This window comes from Pseudorasbora parva, chromosome 5, assembly GCF_024679245.1.
Source record: "Pseudorasbora parva isolate DD20220531a chromosome 5, ASM2467924v1, whole genome shotgun sequence".
Taxonomy (NCBI): Eukaryota; Metazoa; Chordata; class Actinopteri; order Cypriniformes; family Gobionidae; genus Pseudorasbora; species Pseudorasbora parva.
Window position 1 is genome coordinate 47747100 of NC_090176.1, and position 18829 is coordinate 47765928.

At 37.0% G+C, this 18829-nt stretch overlaps 1 protein-coding gene and 1 long non-coding RNA gene across 3 annotated transcripts in view; one reads left to right on the plus strand and one right to left on the minus strand.

The window, feature by feature from the left end:
- grb14 (growth factor receptor-bound protein 14) overlaps positions 1–18829 on the plus strand; it is a 113905-nt gene that overhangs the window by 21552 nt on the left and 73524 nt on the right. The gene's annotated exons all lie outside the window — the stretch shown is intronic.
- Positions 13458–15649, minus strand: LOC137076193 (uncharacterized). Its single transcript, XR_010905238.1, has 4 exons — positions 15199–15649; positions 14916–14968; positions 14749–14802; positions 13458–13982 (listed from the first exon to the last, which is right to left on the minus strand). It is a non-coding gene; the product is annotated as an uncharacterized lncRNA (long non-coding RNA).

The following is an 18829-nucleotide window of genomic DNA, read 5'->3' on the forward strand; positions in this document are numbered from 1 at the left end:
ATCTTTGTCCTGTGTTGGCCACCGTAGCTTCTCAATGGGCTTCAAAATGGAGGGGTGAGTTGTGAGTGGTTGCAATTTGCACCCTCACCACTAAATCTGCTGCTAAAAAATATGAATATAAGTTGAGTTATAATAAAAATGTCCTGGCTCTTCCAAGCTTTGTAATGGCAGTGACTGTTGGGTCATTTTAGAAGTCCATAAAAGTGCATCTATCCATCATATAACTGCTCCACACGGCTCTAGGGGTTAATAAAGGCCTTCTGAAGCGAAGTGGCGCGTTTGCGTAAGTAAAAATATCAATTTTTAAAACTTTATAGACTAAAATAACTAACTTCCAGAAGATCTTTATTAACCCCCGGAGCCGTGTGGAGCAGGTATATGATGGGTAGACCTGTTGGAGCTGACGCTTCAACATAAGCAAAACCATCGATTAACACTCTTTAACTCCATTAACAGCTTTCTATAAAGGTTTATAAGTTATCGTTCAAAATCAATTTCCCTATGGAGAAACTCAATGTTTATAAAGTTTATACTTCCAGAACCGACTGTTGTGCTCTATTGATCTGAAATCTCTAAAGTCTCAATTTGTTCTTTGTTGAATCTCATGGCTGTCTCCAAGAAAATAAAGAGTTCTTTTCCCTGAAAGCGAGCCTTGAGCGATTAATGTCGGAGCAGCAATCTGAAGTCTACCTATGAATATTTCATGGGTTGAATTTTTTAGACTGTTGCATTCTTAGTTAGTATTCAAAGGCCTGCCGTTTATCTCATGATAAAAGAGTATATGATTGAATGATATGACTTTAGAGAGTGGAGTTGTTGAGGGTTATGTAGCATGCTTCATTAAACAGTCTTATCATTCTGACATTAATAAAGATTAGCAAGGAATTCAGACAAAAGGAAGCAGTATTTAGACTGCATTCATATTTACCCTTTCGTATATATTTATTAGGGGTGTGACAAGACGCTTATCTCACAAGACGAGACACGAAATAGGGTTCACGAGACGAGACAAGATTTTTACATAGTGTTTTTAAGAAATCCACAATGATGAAATACATGACTAGACATTATAAATTGTTTGCAAGTGCATTTGAAATGTTTTAACTAATCATCTCGTAATGAATGTCATTTTATTTCTACTTTCTAAATATGAATTATCATATACAGTAAAAGACAACAGTACTGTATTCTTTCCTGTATGATTGCGTCTTCAGATCTAAGAACTACACATAAGCTTCTTTTGACCTCCTAACTGAACTCCTTCCACAAATTGATCATAGATATTAAGTGCAAACAATAACCATAATCAAAGTACTCAATATTCAAAGTGCAAAATGTGCAGTTTTTAGGTCGGAAGAGACAATCAAAGAATACAATACTGTTGTATTTTACAGTTTGTAATTCATAATAAGAAAGTAGAAATGAAATGACATTCATTACAAGATGATTAGAGACCAATTTGTTATTCAAGCAGATACAGAGCTAAGAGATGGTTGCAACTAGATAGCTTTATTTTTGGGAGAAATTCTCATGCCTCGGGGATAGGGCTTTGTAAAAAAAAATCGGTTCACTAATTCTGAATCGATTTTCATATTAATTTCTAAAGATCGATCTGTAACTCAGAGGATCGATTTAATAATAGTCCTACATTTTCCCCGTGAATTTTAATTTGCCGCGTCATTGAATTCACGCATGCGCGCGAGGTGGAAGGACATTAAAACAACGAACATGGCAGCTTTGAAAACTCCAGAACCGCCGCGGACAGAGAATACTAGAGTAGGTAAACAAACCTAAAGCCGAAGCTCTCGTCACTATACCGCCGCCGCCGTGCTGAAGAAGGACAGAGAATACTAGAGTAAGGTAGACCAGTGAACTCGGGCTGCTGAATATGTCGAGAATGCGGCTTACGTCACAGAGCCGTTCTCACTGCAGCGCGCGCTTACTGCCAAGGAAGTTGTAATGGCTGGCTTGTCATGACAGCAGCGCGCGCCCTCTCCACAGCGCACAGTTGTTCTTTACAACCATCAATACTCCATTAATTTGCAGTTGAATGTCTATAATAATAGTATCAATATGTTGCATAACTACAGTCCTGTAATATTCAGGTAACAGCTGGAAAAAATGCTTTCTTTAAAAACAATTATCTAAATCTCAAAGATCGGATCAGATCGGATCGGATCGAATAATGATAATCGATTCAAGATCTTGAGAATCGGAATCGTATCGATTCTTGAAATTTGAATCGAAACCTAGCCCTACTCGGGAAGCCGCTTTCGTGACCGTGACCGTGCTTATACTCTGTGATTAAGGAGCAGAAGTGCTGAGCACGCAGTTTAAAATATACGTCTGGTGCTACTGTTACGCAACAAATCCTCCGCCATGGTCTTGTCCACTAACATGCAAATAAAAGTGGGCACACACTAATGCATTTGATTTTCCTCTAGGCTTTGCATATTGAATCCATTCATCTATAATTTTAGATAAATGACTGTAAATTAAATAATATCTAATGATGTACAATAAGGGCAGCTTTGAAATAGGCATTACAACAGGTTGTTCTTTCATAGGTTGTGAACACATAACTTTTACAAATCATACCCAAAATGAGTTTAATAATCCAACAAAACCTGCATGGTTTAAATCAGCAGTTACTGTCTTGAGCAATGCTTTATAAAGGCACACTGAAAATAACATTAAACAGGCTAAAGAAAGAAATCCTGTATAGGTTTACTTTGCATCGTAAAGTGGAATAAGCTTCTCTCAACATGTCAGAACAGCAGTTTATCGGTCTTGTTTTAAGTTCGGGTCATTCCTGTTATGCAGCAACGTTCTAACTAACAGCTCGTCTTCTTGTCGCGTGATCACTGCTGCGCAAGACTCGAACAATTCATTTTAGATGGAATTGAAGCGAGTTCAAGCGACTTTTATGATTATCCACCTGAATTAAATTGTTTTTATTTCTACAAAAAGCAAAACTAGAGTGGAGCCGTAATATAAACTTCCCCCTCACACTCTTTCATGACCAGGTCATGAGAATATGGAAAGACAGATTTTCACCTCGATTTTCATATTTTGCTGCTGTAATCTCATAGCCTGGATGCCAGCCGAACTTGGCCCCACCCACAATTTTTTTAGGTCGGGCATTTCGGTCTGGCCTTGCTCCATAGAGGAGTAATTATCCCCGAACAGAAACTGTTTGGACCAATGAAATCATCAGGGCGGGCTTTAGACGATGACGGACAGATGATAAACAGTAACGTAATCATGCACGTCATCAAAGGGGCTTGGATTATATTTGTTCGAATCCTAAACGGAGAGCTTGTTTGTATATGTATTCACCGTCACAATTTCTCTCAGAAATGATGATCATGTTGGGTAAGTACTCTGTGTATCATTAAATTATTTTACAACACCGGCAAAGATCGTGTATTCCAGCCTGATTTCAGCGCGCGTGCAGACAGGGTTGCCAAGTTTTTACAACAAAACCCGCCAGCTACAGCCCAAAACAATAGCTTCTCCGGGGGAAAAATGGCGTTTGGGGGGTAAAATGTGTGTTATTTTGACAAGGTTGCCTGCTAAAATTCGCACTCATGGGTCTATATATCACATAATAGTCGCTTCAACCCGCGGAAAAACTTCAACCCCCATAGAAAACAACTATGGTCTATAAGTCTAAGTCTAGACTTATAGACCTTATAGACTATAAGTCTAAGCAACTATAAGTCGCTTCAACCCCCCATTGAAAACAACCCGCGGAAAAAACGCGGACTTGGCAACACAGTGCAGTTGAGCTCTGTTGACATTTGACAATGCGTCCCTTTGTTGCTCTGATTGGTTGTAGGTCTATCCAATTGAGGTCTTTCCTGGTTGGGTTGAAACACGCCCCATAATCACAGCCCAATGGAGCAGTTTCAGACTCATATTCTGACTAGAATTGAGTATGACCATGTCAGGCTAGTAATCTCATGTATTTCTGAGTGAAGCAATGAGAAGATGTGTTCATTTTATCCATTAGAAATCAATTGAATCATAAAAAGTTGATGTTAGGCCATCCTTAAAAATATTTTGGTTTGCAGTAACAGTAAAAAAAATTTAAAAAAGGGTCGGTAGGTAGGTCTATATTTTTTTTCTTTCAAATTTGAATACAAAAAAAAAAAAAAAAATTTTTTGGTGATGTGATTACGTAGGTATGAATTTAAACAAATTGGCATATCGTGACATCACTGACTGGGTCTTCAAGCCGTGCCTTCGGGCGTGTAGGCTAATTGCAGGCTATATAGACCACAAACAAATTGAAATATTTGTCAAAAACATGTTTATTGCATAAATTTCAGGTGCATTCTTTAAGAAAAGGGTCCACCGCTAGCTGTCATTGACTCATAGCTGTCAACCCTCCCTTTTTTTCTGGGTTTCTCACAGGAATGGAAATTAACTTTTTTGTCCACCGGCCACAGTGGCTGGTGGATTTCAAAATCTACCAGCCACTCAATGTTTTAACCAGCCACTTTCTTGTTTATAACCGACAATGTGTAACTGCACGTGAAAATTAATACTACAAGCTCTACAATACTTAAGCTGTTTATTTAATCTCAAATCTCAATGAAATACTGAATTTTTTTTCTTTCACTCTAATACACACACAAACCATGAACTGATATACATTTCATTAAATGAGTAGGGCTCTGTGTGCTCTTTTTTTTTTTTTTTTTACCTGGATGTGGCATTTGGATGATTTGTGGTCTTTTATGGCTTCCAGTTTTAGGTTTTTAGTACCAACAATGAAACTACTAGTTTTGGCATCTCCTGAAGCGTGTTGACGACATAGATAGCAGAACATTGTCAGTAGGGATGCACCAAAATAAATTTTTTTGGCTGAAACCGAAGCACTAAAAGAAATTTAGCCAATTATCCATTGCATTTATGGCTAATGCTATGACTGTGATTTATTATTTGAAACTTTAATATTAATTAATGCAATTGCAATGCCTTGATTTTTAGTAAAGTTACAATTACAAATTATGCAAATATTTATTTAGCACATTGCAACAACCCACAGTATAAAATAAAATTCAAAGTAAAATGTTTAACTCGACCTCACTCATGTGTACATTAAATAATAATGTACAGGTCTACTGGCCTGCAGAAAGTGAATAAAGTAATCAAATGTAAAATAACTGCATATTTATCTGTTTAAATGAAAGATTAATCCTTAATAAACTTACAAAAGCTATTCAATCAAGAGCAGTGAGTGATGTCCTTTTGTTTGACATTAAACAGAGTAAAGGCGACTTCCCCTTTAAGACCTAATAGAGGGATATGCGTCATCTTTCACGACTGTGTAAAGTTCACTTAAGGCATATTCAGACTATGTCTGCTAGAATACTCATCAAGATGGACATGTTGGCATACTTTTTGTGTGAGTTTGTCCGTTTAAGCACAAGACTTGAAAGATAACTCAATATTTGCGCGCTGTGAGACGGGTGCGCGCTTCCGGATGACAGTGACGGATCTTCTCTCAGCGCGCGTGAGTTCTTATTCGCGTCTCCTGGCACTACATCCGGGTAATGACGGCGAAAACGACTGGTCATATTCGGACATACGGCCGCACTCGCATGCACTGAACACAGTTTATAAAGAGGGGAAACAGTATGCTATTTTTATTTACCCGCCACGGTGGCCGTTAGGTGAAGCGAGTTTACCCGCCACAACTCAAAATCACCCGCATTTGGCTGGTGGCGGGTGCTAATTTCCATCCCTGGTTTCTCACGTATCTTAGCTCTTTTCCCGCTGTCTTCCCGTTTTAGTATTTTCCCGTGATATGTTTCTTATTTTTACGCTCGATTGTGTTAACTCAGAACACGCAGCTATCTGTGTCTCTGAAGTGGCTTGCACTTTTTGCCAGACCAACGCATCTGCTGATATAGACTAGTGTATTTGAAGATCAAAAAGCAAAAAGTTGTTTTTATGAATTCAATTAATTAAGTAGCTATAACCAGCTATTCAATCAAGAGCAGTGAGTGATATCCTTATCTTTTGTTTGACAGACAGCAGTAAAGGCTACTGCCCCTTTAAGACCTAATACAGGGATATGCTCGTCTTTCTTAACTGTATAAAGTCCTCTTAAGGCATATACAGACTGTCTGATGGATACTCATCAAGATCGACATGTTGACATACTTTTTGTGTGAGTTTATCCGTTCAAACGCAAGACTTGAAAGAACTCAATATTTGAGCGCTGCGCTGCGCACAGAGACAGATCTTCTCTGCAGAGGGTTCTCTTTCACGTCTTCTGGCGAATATACTGAGTGATGATGGCGAAAATGACTTGTCATACGGCAGCACTCGCATGCATTGAAGACAGTTTACAAAGATAGACCGTTTTGCCCACGTTTTCTTTTATTATCGCTGTTGTAGTGCACGTGTATCCATCGACAGAACCATACATAAAGCATTATTTTTCAAGTTACAACCAGTGCTGCCGCTCCCACCACGCGCAGTTGAGCAAAACACACGCTAGTGACGCTACCCATAGCAACGCGTTATGACAACGACATTTCAGACTGACAGAGACGAGATAAACGGCTTTTCCGCCATTTGTTACTGTTTTGTACACGTTGTTATATTAATTATAATTCAAAATCTGTTTTATTTGCCACAATATAGTAATGATGAATGTTGAGAGGGGCACTTTTGATTAATTTTCAAAAAGTTAACCGTAATTAATTATCCGTTAACCATAGTGTAAACATAGATGACGTCACGGGTTTTTCTATAAAAGAAAGAACGTAACGTTAGCCTTTGTTTGTTTGGCCCAGGCAATTTATACATTTATAATACTTACTAAAATATAATTCATATTATTTTATTACTGTTGTATTAGTTGTTTGAAAAGTAAAAAAAGAAATTGGTCGGTCTTAAAGCCAATTTACAACCGGCAAGTCGGTCGGACTAAAAGGGAAAAAAAATAAAAAAATTGAGTCGGCCCTAAATTGACAGGGTCGGTCGGGTTACGGCAAACAAGAATATTTTTAAGGATGGCCTTACTGTAACGGAGGCTGGCTAGTAGTTGAGATCACTCCTCTGTCCTCAAGAGACGCTCTAGTGACTGACACTAGAGGTTGCAGCCTTTAGCCTCCTTTTTAGAGCGTCATACTCTCATGCTGGCGGACCCGGGTTTGAGTCCCGCTTGGAGTGGACGGTTTGAACAGGAGGGGGTTAAATTAATACCAGAAGGCAGAAGAGAGACTGAAAAATAAGAGAGATTCATGATGTCTTAAAAGGAGTGTTTCGCCATTGTTCAAAGGGTGTTTCTGGGGCAGTGCGAGATTTACTTGTTTGTTTGTATTTCCGAGCACAATAAGAGCAAGAAAGTGCATTAAATATAGTTTCATGCTGGCTTTAAAATCTTTTTAATTATCTATAAAATTCTGTCTTATTCAAAACAATAAAATATAATTCAACTATATTGAATGTTATTTTAGCTATATCCCACAATAATTCACATTTAACCGCATATTAATGATCTTTTAGTCCATAGGTTTTCACTGCTTTTGCAGATTCTGCAAAGCAAAACTACCAATGAAGATGAAGTGAAATGTGAAGTATGCATGTTGGGATGGTTGTTTAACGAATGTGTCAGTGATTTACAGTGACAGTTATTTGAGCGGGACAGAACAGAAGCATTCCAGAAAGCTGTTTTTGTCCCAGGACATTCAACAACTGTATGAGATTGACTGCTCACTTCAACATACTGTACGCACGCCTGTGCTTCTCAACCTTTTTTTTTTTTTTCTTCATATGGCAAAACATCCTCTGCAGCCAGCCATAGATATAAAATGAATGCATTCATTTTATAAATAAATTAAATGCATTTACAGATTAACATTGAAAATAGGACAGCACATTTCTGAGTATTTTAATTGACATTATCTGAACAGACAACCAACAAAATAAGATCACCTTAATTAAACCAGCATTGGGTAACTTTTGCTCTCGGGGTCCCCCTACAGTTGGGAAAAAATAATGTCCTCAACTACTGTCGTAAGCTCTGTCATCCTACAACAGGGGATGCCATCGCATGTGCATTTGTTGACATGACAGCCCTGATAGCCTTGAACTAGTGATGCGCGGGTCGTCTCATAACCCGCGTAACCCCCGTATGTCTATTTAATGGTCGTGGGTGCGGAGCGGGTTGTAAATATATATACAGTGGTGCGGGGCGGACCAAATAACTTTAAAAAAAAAAAAGCGGCCCGCGGGTTGGTGCAGCACTAACAGTTCCCCTGAACACTGCAGGAGGAGTTCACATGCAGGAGTTCTTCTGGCGGCGCGTGTGAAATGTCTTCATCAGGTACAGTCAGTGGCATATGTTTCAGCATGTCATATGAATATAATTTCATGGGGTTTATTTTTTTCAAACGCCAAATAATCACGATGCTCAAGTTTACAAGCCAGCGTCATTATAGTAGTCTATTGGTTACCGTTTTACAGAATCTATATGATACTTCAGTTCAATGTTTGAGTGGTCGGTAATCACCGTAACAAGCAGGACCGCATCGGTCGGGCACGCCTCCTTCAGCTCACGCCGACGAGCAAACGCTGGTCCAATGTTGATCCTCGTCCTGCCTTTAATCCCATCACTTTTTCGTTTCCTCTTATTGCTTTCCTCCAACAAAACCTTTTCTTTCTTATTTGTCTGTGCTGCTTCGGACATGACTATATTATCCGACGAACAAAGTTGGGCTCGCACGTCCGAATGTAAGGAAGTGTGGGTGTTGGTGGAAGTGACGTATATGCCGTAAAGCAGTCGAATTTTGTAGTTCTTTTTGTTCTCGAAGCCCGAAGTTTAAAAGTACGATTAAAAACGATACAGACCCCATCAAGCTATGGCAGACGTGTCATTCAACCTATTGTAAGTCGATGTATCAGCACAAGAGTCTTGAAAATATATTATGAAAGTTGATAAGTTACCTAGTGCTGCTTTAAATTGCCTATATGAACTAGGGCTGTGCAATTAATGGTGTTGTATGTAAGTTTTTCATTTGACTAAAACATAAAAATGTAGGAAGGCTATGTAGGAAACATGCTAAATTCACCTACTTGTTTCTCTAGAAAACAATGCTACAGACAGTTATTCTTCTCTGAGATGTAAGTTCCATATCTATTTTTGTTTTGATACTGCGTGTGTGATACTGCGTGCCGCCAGTTAACCCAATAATATTTTGACACCCCAGGTTGCCAGTACATGGAAGCCAGCAAATTGGTTCAGAGATTGCATATTCTACCCGACCTTAAAAAAACCTCAGCATCCATCAAAGAATATTAAAACACGGATAAATCAACTCACCAACTTAAAGTGTGGCTTTCGTTGTCAATTACGCTTGATCCTGTTGTGTCCTCAAGCTGGCAACCCGTGTAAGCGTCACGTCTGAGGAGGACCCTCTCCTATATTTGGGCTGCAACCACTAGGTCAGTCCTACATACTGCACCTTTAATCGTAAATAAAACATTTTTATTTTGGCTCACAACAATTTTTGCATTTTGATTTAGCATTAAGCTTTGTATTTAAACTAAGTCATTCATGTACTAGAAATGTGAAATTATTTTTTGAATTTGGTGCCTTCTAGATTGAGAAAATGTATTTTTGTCTCATGGGGATGAAAGACAACAACTTCCAGAATGCACTTGCTTCACTCCCAAAACCACCGCTACTGGATCACTTTCCCACTGTGTTCATATTCATAAAATCAGTTCAGCTAGAGAACAGACACTAAAATTAAAAACTGAACGTGTCTGTTCAATATAATGTGAGTGAGGCGAGCGAGTGTCACGGCACAAACGCTGCAGGAGCCGCGGCATGTATTCACAGCACGTGTTCACGCTAGAAAAAAATTCGGGTCTCAAATTGAAAAATTTAGAGTGGCTTATCACATCTAAATTTTTTGTTAGCCAAATTGAAATTCTGTAAATTAAATTGCATCAGTTCTCATAAATTAAAGGGTTAGTTCACCCAAAAATGAAAATTATATCATTAATTACTCACCCTCATGTCGTTGGACACCTGTAAGACCTTCGTTCATCTTCAGAACACAAATGAAGATATTTTTGTTGAAAACTGATGTCTGAGAAAGGCTTCAAAAAGGCCTCCATTGGGATTCAGTACATTTCCACTAACCCACTCACAAGACCCATAAAAGGCACAAAAGACTTCGTTACAAAGTCCATCTCACTACAGTCGCTGTACAATAATTGTACCAAGCAGCGAGAACAGTTTTTATGCTCAAAAAAAATCAAAATAATGACTTTATCTGCCAAGATATTGTCTTCCGTGTAGGTCTCGGACGTGAACTCACCTGGAACTCATGCGATAGCGGCGCTCCTTCTCTTCCGGGTCATGTGTTCGCTATGATTCGAACGGCGGAGCTGCGTCATATTCTCGCGCATGCGTCGAGTTCACGTCAATAATTTGGTGGATTATATCGTTATTTTGATTTTTGTGCGCACAATAACTATTTTTGTCGCATTGTAAAATTATTGTACAGCCACTGTAGTGAGATGGACTTTGTAACGATGTCTTTTGTGCCTTTTATGGGTCTTGTGAGTGGGTTAGTGGAAATGTATTGAATCCCAATGGAGGCCTTTTTGAAGCCTTTCTCAGCTTTCAACAAAAATATCTTCATTTGTGTTCTGAAGATGAACGAAGGTGTTACAGATGTCCAACGACATGAGGGTGAGTAATTAATGATATAATTTTCATTTTTGGGTGAACTAACCCTTTAAATTTGGCCAACTGAAACATTTTGATGTGATCAGTCACTAGAACATTTTCAATTGGAGACCTGAATTATTTTTTTGTGTGCAGTTTGGCGCATTTTCAGGCAATGCCTTTGGAAGCTTAACTTTCATAGGAATGAATTTGAGAAGTATACACTCACTTTTCACCGCCGGCTGCTCCGTTTACATGAATGCCTGCAGCTGCCCGAGCCGAGCGCTGTGAGTGCGATCCCACTCCCCATGGACCGGTTGAAAACATGCGGAAATAGCTTCCTCTACTGGCTGTGGTCTTTAGCCTCTTCCCAAAAAGATCCAGAAATAAAATACATGAATCTCTCGTCTCAGGGACATATGAAGGGAGAAAGCACGATCGTTCGAATATTGACTAAAATAATCGAAACGTGATTATGATTTTTGAACAACTTGAGCAGCCCTTATATTCACATACTTTTAATTGCAATCATGTTTATAGCAGGTTGTTGGTCACTGTTAAAAAAATGTTTTATTTAATGGCAAAATATACTTATAGTATATAATACTGTATATACCAAAAAATTGTTAATGATTTTATCTCAAATTTATTTTTAAAGTGCTTTTCACAATTGCATTTCTTCAAAGCAGTTTACAGAAAATCATGAGGATAATGTTTATAATATCTTAATATCTTCCTGTCTTATAATGTAATAATATAGTTACATTTCACATGAAATAAAACAATAACACAGTTGAGATTTGGTATATATAATTCTGTAATGTATGCGGATAAAGTTGGATATAAAACTGACTTTTTATTGCTGTGCAATAATACACTTAACATTATTGTGAGATTTATGAATAATGGCACAGTTGAGATTTGATATATAGTATATATTGCTTTAGATGAGGTATAGAAGGATTTCAAATCAATAATATTACTACTACCAGTAATAATTAAGTGTCACTAACTAAACAAGCCCCCAAACTCCATTGGTGAGCGATATGGGGGGAAAATATCTGGCCAAACACACAAACGTGTGATTATGAATCCAGTGAACTAAATGTCTAAAACACCACATTCCCATGTTGCTCTTTCAGTGTATGTCTATCAGATTTCTTTCGAGGTCAAATGGCTAAAGTGTGTACCATGTCTCTAATGTACAATTTTGTTCGTACGTGACGGTCTAAGAATAACAGTTTCTGTCCGTCCTTTAGCACAGATGCATGAATGCTTAGCTGTAAGCAGAGATGATGTTTGTGCTCCCCTGTGGGATCTCGTTAATCTGATAATTACTGCAGATGACACTAGTGATGCTAACTACAGGTCGTATTTCTGCTCTGATGAACGCTTCAGAAAATGTCATTGCTCAGTTAAGTTTCATTTAACTTTCTAGAAAATAGAGGCAAATGAGACAATCGTTTGCCTACAGGAAAAGTATAAAACTATTAAATAAATGTGCGTAACATGCTGTAGATCAGGTCATTTGGTTTGAATTCAGAACTGTACTGTATGCTAGAATAATCATACTATTTCTGTCAAAAATTAACGCTAGAGTTCAGAACTTTTTTATGTTTTAATGTCTGCATTTATTTGATAAAACATTCTGTAATATTGTGAAATATTATTGCAATTTAAAATAACTGTTCCGCCCCTCAAAATATTTTTTTTTGAGTTATGAGAATTCTGTGGGAAAAAAAAACAATGCAATTGCAAGTAATAAATTCAGAATTGTCAGATATAAATACAATAAAAAAATCCTCAGACTTTATAACTCACCATTGAAAGTTTATATCTCACAATTTTGAGGAAAAAAAGTCAGAATTAGAATAAAAATGTAATATAGGAAAAAATTAATAGATACATTTTATTTTACATTTTTTTTATTCAGTGGCGGAAACGAGCTTCCATACTTCAGTGTCACATGATTCTTCAGAAATCAGTTTAATAAGCTGATTTTCTACTCAAGAAACATTTCTGATTATCATCGATGTTGAAAAACGTTGTGCTGCTTCATATTTGCTACACTGTTTTTCAGGTTTCTTTGATTGATAGGATTCATTTGAAATATAAATATTTTGTAACATTATTAATGTCACTTTTGATCAATTAATTTTGTCCTTAATACGTCCTTGCTGAATAAAAGTATTAATTTCTCATCCCAAACAGTTCGAGTATGCAATTCCAAATTTAGCCTCTCTCTTTTGATGGCAGACTTTGGCACGTCATTTGAGGTTTTGTGAGACAGGTCTAACTGCAGAACCGCAGAACCCATATACGTCACTCACAACAGTCTGAGGGCGACACCAGCGCCACGCCACAGTCTCATGCCGGAAGTGGGCGGAGCTGATTTATCTTCGCATACATTGCTCTATTTGGAGCGTTTCAAGCCCAAAGTTTAAACGATGTTAATAATGTCAAGTATTTAATTAATAATTTCTAATTGAAGATAGATAGAGAGATGATAGATAGGCTAGATAGATATACTCACTCATAGTTAAATCATATAAATATGTTTTAAAATAAACAATACTGGATATTAATACAAAATAAAATAATTTACGTTAAAAAATGTATTTATAAAAAAAAACATTGTAACGTTTTTAAAGTAAAAAGTTGCTATTATTTTTTATTTATTTATATTATGTCTTAAATATTATATTAGATAAACTGAACACAAATCTTAACACACAAAAAATGAAAACAAAGATTGAGCATTTGAACATTTATTTTTATGACACAATATATTTGTTTTTTACTCAAGCATCTCAGAATAAACCTTTTATTCATAGTAGATAATATATATTACACAATTCTACACTGTTATGCATGATTCAGATTAATCAAACCCCAAAACACACAGAAATTGTTTAATTTTATAAAATGTTCCTTAAAAATCCCCTTAAGTAGCAAAGGCATCATATACTAGCTTGGGTTTGCTTTAAAAAATACACAATCAGACCAAGGGGAATAAATTGAACTAAGTTGAAAGTTATTGCACAGCAGGTACATGACAAATTAAATCTAAAATAAATGTAACCTCTATAAACATTGACAACTGTCTCTTTGGCCAGTTGTTGGTCAACTATTCAGCCTGTGAAAGTTGAAGGGCTTTTTCCTAGTCTTCCACTTTCACATTTCAGAAATCAGGGCTCTTCCACTAAACTGTTGAAAACTTTTGGTTGTTCCACAGTCTTTACACTGCAGTGCAGAGGTCTTCTGTGATCCGCGGCTCCTTCATGAGACAAGAAAATAGGATGAAATGTTGGAAGTGTTTTAACAATATCGTGTGTTGAAGTCAGGATGTAGCATGTATAATAAAGTTGTGAAATTCAGTTTCTCATGTCTAAATTTCTGACATAAATGATACCCTGTCACAATCAAATGAATTAACCATTTTCAGTTCAAAATGTATACAGAAATTAAAGGCAAGCACTTCATAGGGCTTCTCACACTGAGCTTATCGTCATTCTAAACACACTTTTAACCTCGGGTAAAGTAACATTTCACACTTTTATATTTACGTGCTTTGGACAGTCACTGAAACACTGTGCACTCTATATAAATAATAAAGTCAGCATTGAAGAGGAAAAACATCAAATGCAAACAGAAAACGCAATTGCAGCGAAGAAGAGACCATTTAAATTATTGTATAGTCTGAAATGTCCATTCAGGATAAACTTGTAATACAAGGACATGCAAAGCTTGAGCATTTATGAAAACATATTGTGTGCAGTGCAGTGTCTGTCAGTGACCCTGATACTGCACATATGTTATCCCATGGTTTATTAAAGTACAGTGTGGAACGGCAGTGTATGAATACCCAGGATTAATTGTTCATCTCAGGTAAATGATGATCAGTGTGAAACATGAAGCAAGATAACCCAAGATTCTGTATACCCGGAGTTTACTATTTCAAGTGTGAAAAGCCCTCATGTTTTTTATCCTAATGAAGGGAAGCTTGTATTTTAAAAAAATTACCTTTTCCTTCTTTTTCTTACCATTAACATTAAGATCCTACTGTCAATAGAGCCATCCAACTGTTGTGGAACAGTCTAAAACAATCGAACATTATAGAATAGAAGAACATTCCTAGACAATGTGACATATAACAACACACTATCTGTATAAGTAGCTTATGTCTTTATTAGAGCCTTTTAAAACTAACCTTCTTTTTGATCAGCTTCCATTATCCTGGGTGACATTCTGATTGTCAATTTACTGCAACAAAATCAAACAGATATATATATAATGCTTGGTTGTGTACTTAATTTAATTTTAATGGGACACATTCAAACACATGAAATAGTGTTTGCATTTTGTTAGCTTAAGCACTATATATATATATATATATACACTTGAAACTTTATAACCAACTAATTCAAAAGGGACAACAAATAAATACTATTTCTTGCTACTGTGTATAAACAAATAACTCAAAACCTTCATACCTCCATGGACAGCTGCTTTTTGAAGTAAATTTGAAAGTGTACTGTGCCATCTGGTCAGTTTAAAACACTAGAAACAGTAGAAACTGTTGCAGAATGTCTTGCATTGATGTACATGAAGTAAAGCTGATCCTCTCCAAATCGTAATGCCTCAATAAATGAGTGGGAAAAACACTGGTCAGTATCAGATAAAAGCAAATAAAAAATACGGCGCCAACAACCAAAAATAAAATCACAAACAATTATGTTACTTAAACCAAGACCATATCAACAGACGCGATAGACATCGTAAAGCAGAGCACATTAGAAAAAAATAGAGCCACGTTCTGTATAAAGTGTTAATACAACAACGATGGATCAAATACACAACACAAATAAACTTGATAGATTAAAACCACAACACAAAACAGCTGTTTACCGTGTTCTCTTCTTCCGCTGTGCCGATTGTTTAGTTTTCGTGAACTCCGCCCACTTCCGGCATGAGACTGTGGCATGGCGCTGTTGTCCTCAGAGCGTTGTGAGTGACGTATATGGGTTCTGCGGTTCTGCAGTTGGTTATTATTGGGTTTTGTTCACAATGAAATACTAGCATAACTTAAAGGGATAGTTCACCCAAAAATTAAAATTAATAAAATTCATCTTTGGTGACTTTCTGAGTTATAATAAAAATGTCCTGGCTCTTCCAAGCTTTATAATGGCAGTGACTGTTGGGTCATTTTTGAAGTCCATAAAAGTGCATCTATCCATCATATAAACGCTCCACACGGCTCTAGGGGTTAATAAAGGCCTTCTGAAGCTAAGTGGTGCGTTTGTGTAAGAAAAATATCTGTATTTAAAACTTTATAAACTAAAATAACTAAATTCTGGCGGTCAGCGGTACGCAAGTCGATTTACGGCGAAAGAGTCACCGTTGACCCATTGCGCATGCGTATTGACGATCACAGAAGCAGAGGATAGAGCCAAACAAAACACTGGTCATGAATTAGTCTAAAACGAGAATTTTTAAAAAGAAATGCAGAGGATTTCGACATAAGAGGGGCTTGAGTTTGTTGCCCAGCTGTATCTGTGAGAGGTGTCAAAGCTTGTGATGCTCCTACATCACGTCAGGGGTTACTCTTTCTGCTGGAAGTTAGTTATTTTAGTCTATGAAGTTTTAAATATGGATATTTTTCTTACACAAACGCACCTCTGCAGGCCTTTATTAAACCCCGGAGCCGTTTGGAGCAGTTATATGATGGATAGATGCACTTTTATGGACTTTATAAATTAGACAACAATTTACTGCCATTATAAAGTATAACTATACTATTTATACCCATTTAATAAACTATTTATTAATCACACTAGAATTGGAAAGTCTAGTCATGTGGATTGATTCATGAGAGACAGAAGAATATAGTATGCACTGTTCACTGTCAGGAAAAAAGGTACATTACTGTCAGCCTGTTACTGGGGCAGTACCCTAAGGTACAAAAATGAAAAAGTATTAATATATAACTTTAATGTACTAATACACACTCTTAAAGTACTGATATGTACTTTTGAAGGTATTAATATGTGCCATTTAGGGGTGAGTAAGGTACAAAGATGTACCTTTTCACTTTTGTACCTTAGGGTAACTGCCCCAGTGACAGCACAGTACCTTTTTTTCTGAGAGTGTTGTATACTAAACATTTGGTCTAAATAAAGTAGAATATGCATACATAGAATATGCACGCGGTGCATTGTACTGCATACTGCAGAGCTAGTAAGATGAGGATGTATGCCATTCTGCACACTTTTTTTCCAGAAGCAGGAGACAATTTCTGTTAAACTCTCCAATTAACATCATTGCTGACTATGAGAAACAATTGCGATATGAAATAGATGTGTGGTGTTGTTTGTACTGTGTAACCGACTGACTGACCGTTCCCTTTCCGTAAATCAAGGTTTATCCGAAGTTAAATTTCAATGGAGGAATCAGCGTGTCTGTTTGAATGTTAATATATAACCTGACATATATAGAGGTTTATGTGAAGACAGATTGTTTGAGTTCGCAGTGGCCTTGTGTTTGGCACTCGCAGCAAACGCACAAGCGAACAAGGAGAGAGACTGCAGATGCCCGGCTCATGGAGTCACGTTTGTTTTCTGACTGTCTGTGGCATTAGCCGATGACTGATGATAGGTCGGGATAGGGAAAACCAGCAGCAGACGCTTGTTGTTTGTTGCTGATCTACTCCTGACATCTCCTCTCAGCATTAATCATTACAAGACAGACAGCAAAGGAACACTAAATCAAACCCTCCGGAGCAGAACTGAGGGATGCAGATGATTTTCAAACCTTTATTTTTTTTTTTTCATTCAGCTGATGTTTTGGTGTTTTAGTGGTTGAAATAATTGTGGACAGTATCGCATCTGTTGTTCGCAGGGTTGCCAAATCTGCATTTTTTTGCACTTATGATAAAACTATGCAGAGGTTAAAGGGATAGTTCACCCCCAGAAAAAAAGAAAAGAAAAAAAATTATCCTCATGTCGTTTCAAACCCGTAAGACTTTTGGTTATTTTAGATGAACAAATGAAGATCTTTTTGATAAAATCTCAGCTATTTCTGTCCTTCCATTGACAGCCTACGTAACTACCTCTTTCAAGTCCCAGAACGGCAGTAAAGACATCATTAAAAGTTCATCATAATCCATGTGACTCCAGGGGTTTAACCTCAGTTTTATAAAGCGACACAAGTGCTTTGTTTGTTTATGATGACCACAAAATATTAATCTCCAACACATGTTTATGCAACAACATCTGCTCTCGTGTCAGCACGACACACATATGTTGGGTGCTCTTGTAAATGTGCATTGTAGATTCATATTTTGTAAATAAAGTGGTAAATTAGTTGGGGGGGGGGAGTTTGAACTAAGCACCTGCATGGGTTCAGATTTGGAACGACATGAGTATACGCAATTAATAAAATAATATTTATTTATGGCTGAACTATACACTCTTTATGTTTTGTGGAGGTCCACTGGAATTCTTTGAGCTGTTTACAATATAGTGGTTTTCAGTTTACATAACAGTGACTATAAAATGTGTATTTAGGTATGGGAATTGCAAATTGTGTGTTTTCATAATTAGTAAATGATCTTTGGGCTATTTCTGATTGGCCATTGTTATGCAGGCTGATTGTTTTATCATTTCAAACTAGCAAATCGTGTAGTTTTTTGTTTAAACCTGTAAGAGTTTCAGTGTAATGTTTTAACTTGCTTTGATATTTTAAAACGTTTTGTCAGTCAAAACCTTTTTGACCTAAAATATTACCATGAAGTTCCTCAAAGGTCTTTGAAAATGTGTTAATTAGCTTAATTTAATGAAAAAAGTGCAATTAACAATTAAAAATGTTTTGTTACTTTTTACAGAATTTCTTAGTAATGAATGGTACAGTGAGCGCATGTCGATACATAAAAGTTTCTTTTACTCAGCGAGAACAAAAATGACAGGGAAGATTGGCTGTGAGCGGTGCGGAGAGATTTGTTTACACAGCCTCTGAGATATGGAAAGGTAAGATGATCCGTACGGATGCACTTATATGGTTATCTATTAGCACACGCTTCATTCAGCATGTCGCTGTCGCTCTCTCCTCGTCTTTCATCCTCATCAT